We start from the raw sequence: 18,459 nt of genomic DNA, 5'->3' as shown, positions 1-18,459 counted from the left end.
CATATTCTTTCACATGTGGATAGTGTACAGGAGTGAACAGACTTTGCATTTGCAGGATCTACTTTGTTTTTTATTAGAATCCTGATATCTACTAACTGGAGTCAGGTGGCAAATAGTAGCTCAGGAAGGGGTAGGGAGAAAGCCACCCACTGTGTTCCATGAAACATACTCGTATGACTGAATCTGAAGTTCTCTTATACCCCACCTCTCTCTGTTTTCTTCAGCTTAGCAGGCTAATTCCTTGGCACCTATAAAAGTTTCTAGGTTTGCTTACCTTGCTGTTTTGAGCAAATAGCTGCAGACTAGCAAATAGTCTTTTCTAGCTGCAGACTGCCTTTGCCTCACTCCACCCCCAACTTTTCTGAAGCCTGGTCTGAACTGAACCCATGCAAGAGAACTCAAGAACATGTGCTTTCACAATCAGAATCAAGAAATCATGGAAATTATTGTCAGGTGGTGTGTGTGCATACCATTGAACTTAGAAGAGACTAATCTGATAAATTATTTGCTACTCTGGACGCTGCAGTCTTTCTGCATTGTAGGACATGTGAAAGTGTGGCAGGAAAACTTGGGAGGAGCTTTGTTCCTGGATGATGTTGCACATGCTACTAACACCACTGAGCTGATGTGCAATTGACTGAGTGAAGTGGGCAGTTCATTATAGGAAGAGTTTTCAACATGGGAATAGAAACCCTCAATAAGATTCCCATCTCCCTGCTAGAAACACTTAGCACAGTGAAGCAACCCTCTCCAGTCTCAGCCAATCATATGGTGTTTTGGGAAGAGTTGCTGGCGCATGCAATATTGCCCAGGGGTGGAGTGAGCCCCATGTGTACCAACAGGCACCTTTGTGTGTTCTGCGATAAATGTCTGAAGAAGGTAGACGTGTGACATATCCTTCATAAATACTACTGCGTTTTGCTCATCTTTCTTTGGAAAGAGGCAACACTGCTATAATTTGAAAAGTTACTGGTGGGATTTGAATTCCTTAGAGTTGCCTCTGTGACTACTAGTGAGATATTCTGCTAAACAATTTGTTTCACAAACACAGTAATAAGCTTTGCCTTACCCATAGATGAAAAAAGAATTAAACAGATGCTAAAGTGGCTGTGGATGACATTGTCTATGCAATTCTACACTTCCTCTTACAATAGAAATTCAGGCTCAATCACTCACTTTTTTCACAAGTATTTCATTTACGTTGAACAATGTAACATTCACACCCACCCACCCACACCCATTTGCAAAAGGCATTTTATTTTGACTTTTGAGCTCCAAAAGGAACCCTCAGTGCAGGCTGGAATAAATAAATACACAACTAAAACAAGCAAATACAAATATAATTTATTCACAGTCCACCAAACACTTTGTGTTTGGTCACAGAATTTACAATACATAATGTTGTTAAAAGAGAAGAACCTCAGGAAACAAGCATGGAAAGTCAAAAGGAAATTGCAATGGTTGGAAATTTTGTAATTTGATTACTATTTTTTTAAGTCCTCCAAAAAGAAAAAAGATCAACAGATACTCTTATTCTGGAAAGGATTATGTAATGATATATATAAGAGTTTATCTTGCCTCCTGATAAAAACTATATTTAAAAAGAACATGTGGTGTAGAATCCACCTCTTCATTATTATAAGGGCAGTATCTGTGATTTATGGGAATTTTGCTATATTAAAAAGTTTTAAGTGTAAGGTATTAAATATGCCAGAGAAAAAGCTTTAAGAGCAGATATCCATTTCAGATCAGGCATCCCATTCTTAGAACTAGAACCCCGCAAACCCAGTGACTGGGGTAGAACAAGACCTCTGGTCTGCATCGGACTTTGCAAGTCAATATTCATTGCTCTCTGTTTGGCAGTTTGTAGATAACAAATTAGAAGACAAAAGTTCAACTGACACAAGTTTTGCAACAATTTCTTCATCCAGGCAGACTTGTCTATCATTTCCTGGAATACAGAGGAACTGGGAGTAAGCAGAAGATAGCAACAGAGCCAAAATTTAATGGACTAGATCCAATAGCTCAAAGAATTTAGACCAGTGTCCAAATTAAGAGCAGCACCAGTGACACGTCTAGGAATGCCAAATATAAACCAAAAGAAAATAGGGTTGAGCTCCTTCCATGTGCATTTAAAAGCATGGAAACCAATTAAGTGCTCCAGAAATTGTATCCGTGATGCAAGTTTGGCTTTAATAACTATACTGGTCACTGGGATAAAACTTTCACCCTTATAATCAGCAGATCCAACCAGGGCAGTCACAATATTAAAAACAGTTTAAAACAACTTAAAATCACAAAGATAACTACACACTATTCACCCTGCAATATTCTGCCCTACACTGTCTTAGTAAACTGACTATAACTCTATATTATATGCCTGCAAGAGGCATGCCACCTAGTGAAAGGGGTGAACCATGTTAAATAAGACAGTGGATGTCCGTATTGGGATGAAATAGGTCACAACTTATTGAATACAGATGCAAACAGGTTTTGACAAAGGCACTGGGTATGTATCCAAGATCAACCAACCCACCTGCTGGTTGATAATGTATGGGCCGACTATGTGGGAAAATGTTGCCCCCCATCCACCCAACATACTCCTTCCAGGGACATTTCTTGAAGATCTCAGGGCTGTTAGCAGCATAAAAATACAAAATACATAAAAAACAACAAGAAAAAGCAAAAACAATAGCCCCCCCTCCCACAAGCACATTTAAAAGGTTATAGAAAGTTAATCAGCCAAAAGCCTGGTTGAAAAGGATCATTTTCACCTGAACCTCCTTGGAGAGAGCATTTCACAGATAGGAAGCCACTGCAGAAAAGGCCTGTTCTCATATTGCCACCCTCTGGACCTCTCATGGAGGAGGCACACAAAGACTCTGATCCGGGCAGGTTCTTATGGGGAGAGGTGATCCATATTAACGTACATGTGAATTTGTATGGGATGGGTGAGTTACGAATAATTCCTGTGTACAAATGCAGCTACCATGGTTTAGTATGTGTAGGCCTGAAGTATCAGCCTTGACTGTTTTCTGTTTAAGGAACATGCCTTGGGCAAAATCCATTTTCTCAAAAGAGTGCCTCTAATCACGAGAGAAACCTATGGCTCTCCAGCTGTTGTTGGACTATAACTCCCATCAGCCTTGAGCACTGACCATTCTGTCTGGGGCCACAGCTTCCCCCTCCTTGCTCTGAACAATGATGCTTTTAAGTGTGTGTGTGCGTGTGCATGTGTGCACGTGCGCTTCAAAACTTAGCTTTACATTATGCATCCTAAAGTTGTAAAAATGCACCTCTCTGCAGAATTTAGTGACTTGGAAGCATTATTAGAAGCACTGTCAAGGTTTGTAACCTCAAAACATAAACAGCATTTTTTCCTAATTTCTTTGAAAATCTGTGAAGTGCTTTCTTCTCTTTCCTCCTCCTCCTCCTCCTCCTCTTCTCTTTGAGAACAAATGCTTTCATGTGCATGTTTAAATTTTCTTTAATAATAAGCTGCATATAATAAGCTAGCTCCTTGGCAAACACTGTAGCTTCTCACTTTTTTTTGCATCAGTGCAATTTTTGTTTATGTTTTACACACATTTCTGGATCCCTACTTCCAGCTAAAATTAGGAAGACTGTATTCTTATCTTCCTTCTCCTAGTGCTATATCACAAGTTATAACAGAAACAGGCATCTGCTAAAGATTTATATATTTACCGGTATATGCAGCACAGATAGACCATCTTATAACCTAGGTGTTTGGGGAGCTTGCAGCATAACTCTGAGTTTAAAAACTGGTAACAGTAAGATTAAAAAGTACCAATAAAAATATTGCAATTCTCCACATTTTTTTTTGAATCCTCAAGAAAATCAGTGTTTTAGTGTGAATATATACATCTTTGTATGCAGTTTTACTAATATACAAGTTTTTGCAAGCTATTTCCCCTAATATAATGCCTTTTTGTACTTAATATATATTAGCCCTTTCCAGAAATATATGCATTTTAATGTACATTTTATCCTAGTTTATACATTTTTGTTCACATTACTTGGCTGGAGAACTGAATTGCAAAATTTGGAGAAGTGCAAATTTGAAAGTGAGACTGCATTTCAATTCCCATATTGTTTTGGGAAGTGTGAATTAGGCAGGTTTGCCTTTAAAGGCAAACTGAACTGAATCTCTTCCCCATCTCTAGCTGAGGGTCTTCTACTGTCAGGTAGGTTGGGGGGGGGGAATCGAGATTGAATAATATATGTGTAATTTTAGAGTTTTCCTTTTAAGGTAATTGCTTCCTTCATTTTAATATAATATTACCATTGAGTGTAACAAGCATATACGTAGCTGAGGGCTGTTTTAATCCTACTAACACTGGATTCAGAGAAATTCTTATGCTCATTTAGGTATGCATAAATGCTTCCATTTCCTTTTAGTGATATTAATTATTATAATTTAACTGCTTCTGGTGCTCCCATTATTACTTTCTGGTTTTGAGAGTTATCATCCTATTATTGGATACATGTAATGAAAAAAAGGGACAGCTATAAGAAATTCTTATTTAAAAGTTTCATGATGTGGTTCCCAAGTACTTACATGCATTTCTGAGAAACAGCATGATTAACGATGCTGAGTGCATTTTCAATAAATAGTAGTGCTTGGCTCTCCAGGAAATTAATTAGATAGCAGCTATATTGCATCTGTCAAGTTAGTAGTATATCATATGTAAAATACTCCCAAGAAAGCAGTCATACAGGGGGATATTTGACACACAAATTAACAGATTTACAATGCAATCCTGTGCACGCCTGCTCAGAAGTCTCTGCTTTGAACTCTTATTGAATTCACAGAGGCTTATGTTCAGGTAAATTTGTCTTTGATTGGAGCCCTATGTATGCAAAAATAAATAATCTTTTAGTATCCAACACTATTAGAAATGAGGGCGGGGGGGAAATGGATACAGTTGTATCATGTAAACAAATAATCCCCTTTCAGCCTGCCAGAAATCTATTTGGAATAGCACTGAATACTCAGAATTATAGAGGAAACACTGTTCTTTTTGTTGTTTATGTATCATGGCTGTTAAGGATCCAAACTTAAATATATTTGAATTTATCATATTTGTGCAAAACCATACAAGTTTCCTACAGTTGATTATGTGTATGGGGCAGTAATGGAGATTTAGAGGACTCGTGTCATGGGCAAAATGGGCACCAAAGAGTCTGCCCAATAACATCTAACACTGTATGTGGGGCTGCAATTTAAAACACAAAAGGGTACATGTATGGAAGGTACCAACTCTTTCCCTACACAGCTCCTCCTTTCAGCATTTTTCTTCTCTCTGTGAGAAGTAGCCTATCCTGGCTTTAGGAGACCCTGTGGTCAAATCATTCTCTCCAATTAATTTTAATCTCAAGCTGTATGAATAGCAGTTTATGCTTCTCTCAGAATTTAAGAGGAGAACAAAGTGAAACCTAAATCTGTAGCTAGTAATGGCCTGAAAGTGTAGTAAGTCCTTCTCACGTACGTCAGCGTCAAATTGTCTAGTCAAATCAGTCACTCAGATAGTTATTGTTTGAAGCTGGTTCCATTACAATATACCGTAATTCACAAAAGACAAGTGAGGCAATCCAACAGAAAGTTGAAGACAGGGATTTTCAGAAATGTTAGTTGTCAAAAAAAACAACTTTAAAAATTAAGTTCCCTAAATCATTTCAATTAAAAAAACCAAAACTTTGGCAGTTGACACTGTTTGGAGTCAAAAAAGTAGCTTGTAACTTTCTCATTGGTATTATGTATGAAGCTACCCAATAGGTAACAATCAAATGACCTGATTCACTTGGTAGAAGATTCTGAAATGAATGGATGAATCTATCCCCAGGGGAATTGTATAAGTTGTAGTGCACAAAGACTATGATCTAGCTTGATCTGCATAAACAGAGATGATAATTTGTTGGCCTATTAAACAATTCACTGGTCAGATATTCTTTGGGCCATATGAAAGAAATTATTCTCATCACAAGCCAATATACATAATGCAGTGTTTGGGAAAATTGAATTATGCAGTTGCACACAGTAAGGAAAAAACTCATGTAAATGAGGTAAATATATAGATATTTATTTATATTTGATTTGCATGTACACTCAGATGGCATTTTGGAAACTATACTCTTTTTTGTTTTCGTTTTTTGAAATCTGTCTATTTTTATACTTCTAACAGTACCATCATAAAACTACAACTAAATGAGCATTTATGTGTATCATATCATTATTTTAAAACAGAATTCTGCCACAGTTGTATCAGTTTATTAGAAATCTATTTCGCCCCCCCTTCCCTTGAATGCTTCTGATGCTATATTCAAAGGAAGAGAACCCCACTAAGACCTCATAACATAGCTGTGTGATAATCTCACAAGGTAAAAAATCATTTCTAATGAAATGTGAGATAGCCTGTGTTCTGAAATGGTAGCATTATAATTCAGTATAAATAATACATTGTGTTTAAAAGGTAAGCAGTTAAAAGGAATCTTGAATATTAAAAGTGACATAAAACAATAGCCATATTATAGTGGGTTGTACAGATTCTCTGGGCAAAATTCCAATCATGCAAAGGTTTATTGCCCATATGTCTGTGATGTAATTATCATATAAATATGAAACTAACACTAAAAGAGTCATTTTACTGTGGCTTTCTTTTGCATTGTGCCTAAACTGACCATCATGGCCAGTGAAATTTATGGCAAAAATGGAAAGTGAGGAACTTGAAATTGGATATGATGCATTTGCGGTGAATACCAGATAATTCAAAGTTGTCCAATATATTTATCCTGTCAATACTTTAGGGGTAGAATTCATGGAACAATTAGCTAGGAAAGAAGTGTAGATTTGACACTGCTTATGGCATTAAAAGAGCCAACATTCAAACCAAAAATCTTTAGTAGCTGTGTGCAGAAGTGGTAGGGGGGGCAGAGATGTGGAGCTGCCCTCCTGACACTAACATTGCTGCTGTTGACTTGGATGGGGCTGGGGCAGAGCTGTGGGGCCATGTGGTTGCAGCAACAGGACTGCACTTGTCCCACTGGTGTAACTGGAACCAAGACTTTGACACAACTCCAGGTAAGCAGCTATGACACACCACTGCATGCACCGCTTCTTACTATGTGCATGCTACCTGGGGTTCCATGATGGAAGAAATGGGGGGTATAAATGTAAGGAATGAAAGGTGTTCTGGAAGCCTTTTAGTGACCAGAAGTCATGACAATGGCCTGATCTCCCAAATATATATGCCGTTTGATAAAGTGACATGGCGGTCCTTATGGGAGGACCATTTAAATGACACCATTTAGATCTAACTCTGTGAGAAATGGGGAACTTATGTTGAATTGTTCCATAAGTGGCATATAACTTCACAAAGATTATCACATATGGCTCCAGTTTCCTTGCTGAGGTCCTAGAAAGGATGTTAAGATATAGGAACATATCTGCATTTATGGCGGAAATATCCACAAATTAAATTGTATTGGAACGCTGTGTTTTGTTATATCAGACTCATTGTAAAAGGTACAATAATGCTATCCCTGCAGTTAGCTCTTCTAAACAACAGAAGATGGGTCTGTTTTGTGTAGCAGGGAACTGGCCAGTTATTTACTTACTGCTGCCAGACTAATTATTTTAGAGATACATGGTGGAAGCAGATATAGACTACTGATATAAAAAAGTTACAGATAGGTAGCCGTGTTGGTCTGCCATAGTCAAAAAAAAAAAAAGAAGAAGAAGAAGAAGAAGAAGTAGAAGTGTGCATGCACACGAAAGCTCATACCAAGAACTAACTTAGTTGGTCTTTAAGGTGCTACTGGAAGGAATTTTTTTGTTTTGATATAAAAAAGTGTGGGATATTGCATTATTAGAAAAATGGACACACAAACGGAGAGCACTTAGAGGCCAATGCAAAAGTGAAAAGTTTGTTTTAATTTGGTATGGTTTTGTGACTAATGGTAAAGACATACAAACCTGGATAACCAACTGTCAAGTTTGTGCTTGACATCAGTCAATACCAGTAGTGACATGCATTATGACAGAATCACCAGTTCACCCATAGCAAACCCTGGTAGTTTATTTATTTCTTTACCTGGAAGGACTCTGTTTACTTGTTATTGATTGATTACCATTCCTGCTACCTGGAGCACCACTGCAGAAGGACTTATCACCACTTTAAAGTGCATATTTGCTCATCATGGCATACCTTCTATTTTGAGAACAGATAATAGGCCAGAATTTTCTGCCAAGCTGCTTTGCAATTGACTTTGATTTTCAACATATCATCATCAGTCAAGAGTTCTCTTGAAGTAGTAGGAAAACAAAACAGGTAATTCATGCAGTAAAGAACCTGCTGCAAAATAATGAAGAAATACACACAGTTCTCCTGATATGCTGCTCAGCCCCACTGGTTGGAATCCTGCAGAGCTGCTTGTGAATCAGTAGCACCATAGACCCTAGCAAACTTGGCAGCCCTTCCTGCTAATTCAGTTTGATACTTGTGGACATTGAATTAAATTAAGTTCAGTAAAAAGATTGTCAGAGACACAGTTTCAATATCAGACATGGAAGCAGGAATATATTGCCCATTGTCTTGGTCAAAGCAATTTCTAATAATGCACCCGGGAAACAGAGAGAATTGAGGAAGTATACTGCAGCCACAACCCATTCTCACACAGCACACAGAAAGCATTTTATGCTTTAATTTTATGCATCAATTTAGCCGGCCAGTCAAAGCCATTTCCTAGGGTGTGGCTGCTGTCACATGCTGACAGCTCCTAGGAGCCACAGAGAGCTGAGTGCAGGCTGGGGACCCAAGGTGGACAAACTACCTCAGAAAGAGCAGTATGTGTCCCCCACCTGAGGACACCAGAGGATACTACCCCTCACTTAACACCCCATACACCCCAAGTACCAATCTAGTGACTGGTGAGCACCTCAGGACTTTATTTGGATTGAGGTTGCCTATGATGAGTGAAACTGGAAAGCACTTGGGGAATGGTTCATTTTTTCTCCTGAGAATTCTAAATTTTCTCATAATTTCTGGTCCCGATTCATGAAGCCTCCAGTTTCCTTGCTTGTGACCCCCCCCCAAAAAAAATCTGTTGCCTGGTGACTGTTGCTTCTTCAGTAGCAATGACAATCCTCTCCCTCCCATCTCTCTCTCCCATCCCCATTCACCCCTGGTCATAGGCAGAAATAACAGGAGGGCTCCCTTATCCCACACCACCCATAGAACTGTTATGCCATATTACATGTGCCAGCGGCCCCAGGACATATAATTTTCTCTGTGTTCCACACTATCAGGCAACAGAAGGAAACTGTGGCAGACGGTAACAGTGGCACAGATGCCACAGGGGGGAGAAACAGGAAGAGTCTCCTTTTATCCCTACCACAGACTTCACCACATCAGCAGTCAGTTAAATGAGTGGGTAAGAGGGGCAGAGAGTTTTTCCTTTCAGATTAAAATACAAATGGAGAGAATGCAGGGGCCATAACACACACCTCCATATTGAAATGAAGCATCATGAGTTGCCAAGGAATTATGAACTCCAGTGATACTGCCCTTTTGCTATTTGCATAATTTCACCCCCAGGACTACTGGCAAAAATTCCAATTCTGCTGAATTAAGCCTAGCACCCAACAGAACATGCTCACTTGTCCTAAGACCTGAGAAAGTGCAAGGTCACTGGAGGAAAAAGTTCAGGCTGGTAAACTGCCCTCCATCTGAGCTTCCCAGTGGTACATGACCAGCATGTCAGGTGTTTGTGCACTTTTGCAACGGGGAGCTGTTTGACTTGCACACACTGAGGACTCAGCAGAAGCAAAAGAGAGAAGGGGATTTTGCTTGGAGAAAGACCCTATCTTATTTGAGAGTAGAACACTGCAAGGGTTGCTGGCAAGACTTGGCACAAAATCAATCTAATTGTAAGAGCTCAGGACCCTGGTCAGCTCTCTGCAGAGCGAGTATCTGAGGTTGGATGCAAGGCAACTTAGAGCAGCAAGCTGGAAACATTGCTTCAGCAATTGTCTTATATCTTTTGAGTTTAACAATCCTGCAGTTACAGAGCTCTTCCCTGCCCTTTAAGGGAAGCAGTTGCAAAGTAGGGGCTGTGCCCCATTGTATCAGCTTTAACTCTATTTTTTTTTTATAATATTTTTTATTAAGTTTGTAAAATACAGAAAAAAGAATAAAGAGCATGTTATAAGAATAAAATAAAAAGATTACAAATTTTCTTGTTCTTTTTTCCAAATCTACTGGACTTCCCCACATCCTCCCAACCCTGCATTCTCTGTGAACATAACATCAGCAATTTGTTAACTTGTTTCATTACTTATTGTATCCTTCGTTTTATCATGTTACCCAATTTCAAATGTGTTATAACCCGAATCATGTACATTTTCATTTAAACACAATAAAGTTATTTCCTTATTCTATCTCAGACTTCTTGTGCCTTAATTTCCATTTCTTTAGTTTAACATTACTGAAGCTAGAGTTTCCTAAAAGGTGCATTTTTTAACATTCATACAGCTTATAGTGTTTTTCCAGATAGTCCTTAAATTTTTTCCAGTCCTCCTCGATTGTTTCTTCTCCCAGGTCTCGAATTCTGCCAGTCATTTCGGCCAGTTCCATGTAGTCCATCAACTGCGTGTGCCATTCCTCCAGTGTGGGTAAATCTTGTGTCTTCCAATGCTTTGCAATCAAGATCCTTGCTGCTGTAGTAGCATACATAAAAAAAGTTCTGTCCTTCTTAAGCACTCTCTGGTCCACCATGCCCAGGAGGAAGGCCTCTGGTTTCTTAGGTAAGGTAAATCTAAATACCTTTTTTAGTTCATTATGAATCATTTCCCAAAAGGCCTTCACTTTCGGGCAGGTCCACCAGAGGTGAAAGAATGTCCCTTCCGCCTCTTTACATTTCCAACATTTATTATCAGACAGGTGATATATCTTAGCAAGCTTGACTGGGGTCATGTACCACCGGTATATCATTTTCATAATGTTTTCCTTCAAGGCACTACATGCCGTAAATTTCATTCCGGTGTTCCATAACCTTTCCCAGTCTTCAAACATAATGTTATGCCCCAAATCCTGCGCCCACTTTATCATGGCGGATTTGACTGTCTCATCCTGAGTATTCCATTTAAGCAGCAGGTTATACATTCTCGAAAGTAGTTTACTTTTTGGTTCTAACAGTTCTGTCTCTAGTTTCGATTTTTCCACCTGGAATCCAACCTTCTTGTCTACTTTAAAGACCTCTTGAATTTGTGCATAATGCAACCAATCTCGCACCTTGTTTTTTAATGTTTCCAAACTCTGCAACCTCCAATTGTCTCCAATCTTTTCAATAATTTCCCCATATTTAGGTCAATTGGCCTCCATGTTAGGTCTCTTACGTGCCTTGGCCTCCACCGGTGAGAGCCACCTCGGAGTCTTACTCTCCAATAAGTCTTTATATTTTGTCCAGACCATTAAAATTGCTCTCCTAACAATGTGGTTTTTAAACAGTTTGTGCACTTTAACCTTGTCATACCACAAATATGCATGCCACCCAAAAGCATTGTCAAACCCTTCCAGATCTAGGACATCAGTGTTTTCCAGTAAGATCCAATCTTTCAACCAGCAGAAGGCTGCGGATTCATAATATAACCTCAAGTCTGGCAGGGCAAATCCCCCTCTTTCTTTCGTGTATCAGCTTTAACTCTAGAGTAGGGGTAGGCAACCTAAGGCCCGGGGGCCGGATTTGGCCCAATTGCCTTCTCAATCTGGCCCGTGGACGGTCCAGGAATCAGCGTGTTTTTACATTAGTAGAATGTGTGCTTTTATTTAAAATGCATCTCTGGGTTATTTGTGGGGCATAGGAATTCGTTCATTTTCTATCTCAAAATATAATCCGGCCCACCATATGGTCTGAGGGACGGTGGACCGGCCCACAGCTGAAAAAGGTTGCTGACCCCTGCTCTAGAGCACCATGGAGGGGAGGTCTCAACAAGCTCAGGGAAATCCAGATGTTTGCAGAAATACAAACAACAACATAGTATAAAATCCTCCCCCCTCCCAAAACAATCAAGAAACCACCCAATGAGGCTGAACATGCTTAGTGGACAAGGATGTTGACAGTCTTCTGGAACATAAAATTGGAAAGCCATGGAGGAAGTAGAATGGAGTACAGCATGTTGCAAGAAGGCATGGATTAATGGCTGGAACACTGGGCAGGAGTGTTCCACATTGTAATCTTTTTTTTTTTTTTTGAAAGTCTTTCTCTTTGTTAGACTTCCTGCTGACAGATTTTAATTGCTATGTTGATCAGAGAGAATGAAAGATAGCAAAGGCAACTTGATGTCTGAAGACTTGCAGCCAATTTAATTGATAATCATAGAGTCATAGAAGTATAGTTGGAAACATAGTTGGAAGAGATACGTGGCCCAGTTGAATTTAATTTCCTTATATTGCAATTTTGTGATTCTGAATATGGAAGCCTCTAATGAATAAAACTGTATCAGGATCAATTAGCACATAATCCTCCATTTCCTACTTTAAAAGGAGTGAATGAGTGCATGTATTTGAGGAAACTTGCAGTCGTGCAATAGGTGTGGGAAACTCTAATTGCCCTGAGTCGATCTGTCAGGTCATCAGCATCAATCAATTCTAACCTTTTTGTGCTCCCTTTCTCACTGTTGCAGATATTCTCACACAGAAGGGAACCCAATAATGAACTAGCTCAACAGTCTGATTTTAATGCAGGATTGTGGAATGCTCCCAGCCTGGGGATCCTTAGTGGAGAGAGATGAAATATAAAATGCCCTGCAGGACATGCAGAATGGATTTGCAGAGTCTGTGAAATCCTGAGAGGATCAAGGACAATCTTTATTATTATAATTCATTGTTTTCTGAGCTCATGGGCTGGTTGGAACTAGCAGAAAGTGCTATATTTTTCAGTCATGCAGTAAGCCCCCAGATATTTTAAAAACCACTTAATTTAGAATATCCAATAACACCACAGTTCTTGCACAGAATGAAGGCATTGGGGAAAGAAGTCCCTTATGCTAGCTATATATTTTTTCCTAGGAACAGCCTGTCAAAATCAATCACAATTTAGTAAAGACACTTCTCCAAATCAGAATAAATGAAAAATGACCAGCCCGAGGTGTCAGGCGAAAGGAAACGTAATTTTGAATATGTATCGGTATTATTAAAAGAGCTGAGACAGGACTGCTTTTTCTAATTCAGCTAATTCACACACACACAAAGGCTGACCTCTATGGACAATGTTCCCTTCTATTCCTGAACAGGAGGTTAACTCTTTCTTCTCCCACTTTTTTCCCTGGAAAGGGTTGCAACAAAATAACTTTAACAGCGTCCAAGCTTCTAATTTATATATGTTTTTTCACTCTTTGAGAACTGAGATTGTTTGTTAAACATAACTGAGGCTTTTCCAAATTTGATCTCTTTGGAGAAGCGGAATTACATCCCATCATAATATGAGCAATATAAGAGAAATGTGATGGAGATGCTCAGGATTCTGAACAGAAGAGTCCTTGGTGTTCTCACTAAAGAAAAGAGTTTCCACAATTGCCTGAATGGTTCCTTGTGTTGCAGCATCTAGAACCCAGTGTTTCTGTTTTGGGGAAAGATTTGACATCTCTGGCTTAATACTTGGAAATGAGCATCAAGCCTGGACACTCCTTGCCCCTTCCCTCCTCCTATTGCAGGTGAGCTGTGGAACTTCATTCCCTTTTTAAACCACAGTTCCCCATTAAGCCACTTTTGAACTGAGGGTTTCCCTTGCATTTGGCCTGGAAACTGGAGCTAGTACAGATGCTGCATTGCAGTTGCTAGCATGAGTGAGATCCTGTCGGCTTATAACACCCCTTCTCATATATGTGCACTGGCTGCCAATTTGTTACTGGACCAAGTTCAAGGTGCTACTATTAGTATATTAAGCCCTTAACATCTTGGTCCCTGTTTCCTTGGCAGATTGTCTTATATACCCATTTGACTACTATATGTAGAACTGGCACTTTTACAAGTTCTGGTTAATGTTTGTCCTGTATTTGTGGGGTGTTAGGGGAGGTGATTTGTAAAGAACTGATCTTATAGTGTGGCAGCTCCTACACTCTGCAACTCCCTGCCCATTGACATGAGGAAGGTGCCTTCCCTATAATCTTTCAGGTGCCTGCTAAACAACTTTTCTGTTTTGGCAAGCCTACCCAGAAACATAAATTTGATGTGTATCTTAATCTGTATTTTAAGTTTAAAATGTATACATTTAACTCTTGATTTTATTTAATTTACTTTTTATAAACTTGTTTTTAATGCTGGATTTTATAGGCATTCTAAATGTATATTTTATATTATTTGTAAACTGCTTAGAGGCTTTATTTGTAGTTAAGCAGTTCAATTCAAATTTATTTACGGCTATTAGCCCATAAAATATGTACAAACATAAAAGCACAGAAGCATAAAAAACCAATACATCTAACAACAGAAGGGGAACACCACGATGCAAGGGTGGGTCATTGAGCAGTGACAAATAACAGCTTGGGGCCCGGAAAGATCCAAGGGACGGTTCACAGAAAAAGGAGAACTGGAGACGAGATCCATCATGCACTCTCATCATAACTGTCCGATTAGTTTTTGTTGTTGTTGTTGTTGTTTTTTGGTGGTTTTTGTGTGTGAGATAACCGCATTCAGGAATCTCGCCACCTGCAGAGTTACAGAAGGATCTGTATCCTGCAAAAGCAGTGCGGCATGTGACTCAACAGGCCTGCCAACCAAGCGCAGTAAGGCAGGACCCAAGAATTTAGTCCTAGCTATGCTATGTAAGGGACAGTTGAACATTATATGTGGAAGAGATTCAACTGTTTTCCCGTCACACTCGCATAGCGGAGACACCAAACCCTTGGAAAATCTGTGGCTCAGCAGGTTCGATGGAAAAACATTGAACCTTGCACGAATAAATGCAAGTCGGTGTGGTACAGATGAAAGAGATGACATGTATGATGGAAGGCCAAGTGGTGGGGTTATTCCGTGATACCTGGGGGAGCAGACACCCCCACCCCTGGAGAGGTTGTGTTGATTTTCAATGTCTGCTAATCTTTGCTTGATAAGGCTTTTGGCTGAGCGTAGGTTCATCTTTAAGGAGTCCGCTGGGGAAATTCCGATGCTCAGAAGTTTAGCATGGATTTTTCCTACCCACGGGTTAACGAAGTCATCCCGCCAGAGGCACTGAAAGAGGTAATGGTCGGGAAGCCTATGCCAGCTGGACAGCCAATAGCCAAAGACTCGCTTCCAGATGACCGTCTCTAAGGATGCAATCCTTAACTCCAGATGTATGGCTGCGTTGCTCACACACATGGGGAGTTTCAGGAGGCGACGGAGAAACTGATTCTGCAATGTCCCCAGCGATGTTAAATTGGACCCTGGAGCCCAGAGCGGGGCAGCATAATTAAGCAGTATACATTTTTTGTTAAGTAAATAAATTAAATAAGTGGAGAGCAATGTACTTGGGGACAGGGGAGTGCTGCCACCAATTCTTCCTTTCCTCACCCTTGCTATGCTATCCTCAAGCCTTTTCTTCTCCCATATTATTTACATTGTGAGTCCACCAAGCAGAGATCTTCTGTGCTCTGGATGATGCCTAGCATGCTATTGAAGAGCTAAGTATAGGTTCAGTAATAACACAGTGGTGTGTGAATCAAGAAGCATGGGCAGCCATTTTGCTGCTTCTTTCTGAAACACCCTCATAATAAATGCCTTTGTAACAATACTTTTGGCAAGAGTAATTGTTACTGTTCTATATCACCCATAAACACACGGTTTTTATTTCCATGGCAGATAAAGAGCATTGAAGTTTCATTGAAAATACACAGTTGATGTATTTGTGCTATCTTCAGTGAAATTCCAGTGTTTCTTTTTTTGTGTGATAAACGGCCTTCAATCTTTTTGGTGTAAATTTACTCACTTGTGGCTATATCGGTAACACCCACTGAAATAAATTTGTTATTTGCCAGTGAAATATTGCAGTGATACCTTCATGCTGAGCTTCACAAAAAAGCAAAGTGCTCTGGTTGAAATTCCTATTCCTGTACAGACCGAGAAGTCTGTCTACATGTTATTGCTCACTTAAGATCTGCTGATCATCATGTTGTCAGTGGTGATTTTTAGAACAGTTGTTTAAGATAGCTATAATTTGTCCTCTCATTTATTGACTTTTGACACAGTACAATAAACATAAATATATTGCACAAACATCTATGTCACCCTTCCCCAACCTGGTGCCCTCCAGAAGTTCTCATTAGCTCCAACCAACATAGATTTTCTGGATGGGACTGATGGGAGTTATAGCCAGAATATTGAAAGGGGAAGGCTGCTTTTTGCAATGTAGGCATACTGCTGTCACTGTTTTATCATATAGATTACCAGTGTTATTTTTGTAGAAAAAGAGGTGCTGGAATTCACCTTGTTCTCTTACAATGGCAATGATGTCCACCTGAGAGGTGCTGGAACCAAGTTCCAGCCTAAGAAAAGCCCTGTAGACTACTAATGATGTTTTGCGGTGTATTCTAAAAAAAAAAAAGTGCTTTGTAATTAAGCCTTCATATACTGTACAGTATGCTGTGCTACTAAGCAAAAAGCTTGACCCATCTCATATTCTTGTTGGATTGCTTAGTTAAACTACTAATGAAGTTTTATAGTCTTTGAATCTATTGTGTAGATGGAGATTGAAGAGCCAAAAGGAATAGTGCTCAGTAATGATAATCACTCCATAGCTCTCTGGTGCACCTTAATTAACCTTGGTTGCTGTTCACTGAATGCTGTTGCTTTGTAACACAGTAAGTGGTGACACTTAGCAATTTATAGTGTGTCTTATGGATGGTATGGTAAAGATACTAATGCTGGAGTAACTAACACCCATTCTGATCTTATCTCAGGAGCATTATGGTAATGGATAAGAGGGGAAGAATTCATCAAAAGTTACTTGTCAATCATAACATGCATTTTTTTTTTAAAAAAAGTATGGCGCTGGTTCAACTAGGGTTGAACTTCTGTCTAGATGTCTAGAAAACACTGGAAAGATGATTATTCAGAGGCTCCCCTATTTCCATTGATTTGCTGCCTATGGTCATGATTAAGTGATGGGACAGGAGAGTTAAAAATGGGGGGGGGACCTCTAACCTAACTCCTGTTTACATTTGAATATATCAGAGGTAGAAGCAGTTGGAACAACAGGACATATCCTTTCCAGCTGTCCCACTGATCTCCCAGGCTCAGTGGCATTTGGGGGGGGGGGGAAACAGTGCACCATTTTTACAAGATAGGTACATGTTTGCAGGAATAGTTTGCTTGTTGCAGGATATTTGGTTTGTATCTTTTTAAAGCCTATATGAAGCCTCCTCCTTCTCCACAGTTCATATTTTCATTATACGTCTGTTCTTTTATGCACCTACACATATACAGTATATATCCTCGCCATTACACAACAACTGACGGATGAGTATTTGTATTTTGAAGGACATTTGATACCATACATTTTATTTCTCCTTTGCATATGTGGTATAATTATAACATCTCTCTACTATTCACTCCATCTCAGTGCTTATCATGTGAAAGGACTGAAGAGTTTTGAATATGAATTTTTGAATTTATTATGAGATAATTATATGTGTTGAATACAATAAGCAGAGAATTGGAGCTTATGAAGGCAAAGGTTCTGCTTTGCACACAGATTGCTCCAGCAGGAAGTCTGTGATGGAAATGGAAAAGAGGTACTTAAAATATCAATGGTAGTTCTTTTTACATGGCTTACATTTTTTAGTTCCACTTAGATGCAAACAGTTGCATTCATTTGAATTTGCTTTGAAAGTGTAGTGTTTATTGAGTTAAGCATTGACCTAAATAGTACAGTGATCTGAGAAACAAGCATGGTTCTTATAAGTTGATAACCTTTTTGATTCACCTAAGGATTGAAATCTCTGATGAGCATATGCATATGAAGTGGAATTCAAGAGCCCATACTAGACTATATCTATATTATTATTTTTTGCTGCTTTCAGTTTATAAAATAATGGCTAAATAATACATTCTCACAGATGTCCCAAAGACACAGCAACAATCTGGTTGCAGAATTCCTGTTTGAGATAAAAGATAACTCTTTGGAATTCAGCATAGCACTAAGGAAAACATTCCATCAGTGCAGACATTTATGCATGCCTGATGGAACAATCTCTACTTTTCTTCCACATGTACTTGGGGTTTCTCCCAATGCTCCAGAGTTGAAGGAGGTTGGGAGTACTTGCTCTGGTTTCTGCTAACATAAGCAGAATTTTTAGTAAGTACAAATCCAATTGTAATTTCAGTATTTAGTTTTGTGGGACAAATTTACATAATTTTTGGGAAATTACAGATAACATGTCTGGTGTTTCTATCAGTGCTGGTCATT

At 39.2% G+C, this 18,459-nt stretch overlaps 1 protein-coding gene across 3 annotated transcripts in view; it reads left to right on the top strand.

The window, feature by feature from the left end:
- The window catches only part of CTNNA3 (catenin alpha 3), a 540,285-nt gene that overhangs the window by 282,671 nt on the left and 239,155 nt on the right, over positions 1–18,459 (top strand). The gene's annotated exons all lie outside the window — the stretch shown is intronic.

Source organism: Podarcis gaigeae (assembly GCF_964106915.1).
Source record: "Podarcis gaigeae genome assembly, chromosome: 5".
Taxonomy (NCBI): domain Eukaryota; kingdom Metazoa; phylum Chordata; class Lepidosauria; order Squamata; family Lacertidae; genus Podarcis; species Podarcis gaigeae.
The sequence above is the reverse complement of the archived record's forward strand: the minus strand, read 5'-3'. Positions and strand labels throughout refer to the sequence as shown.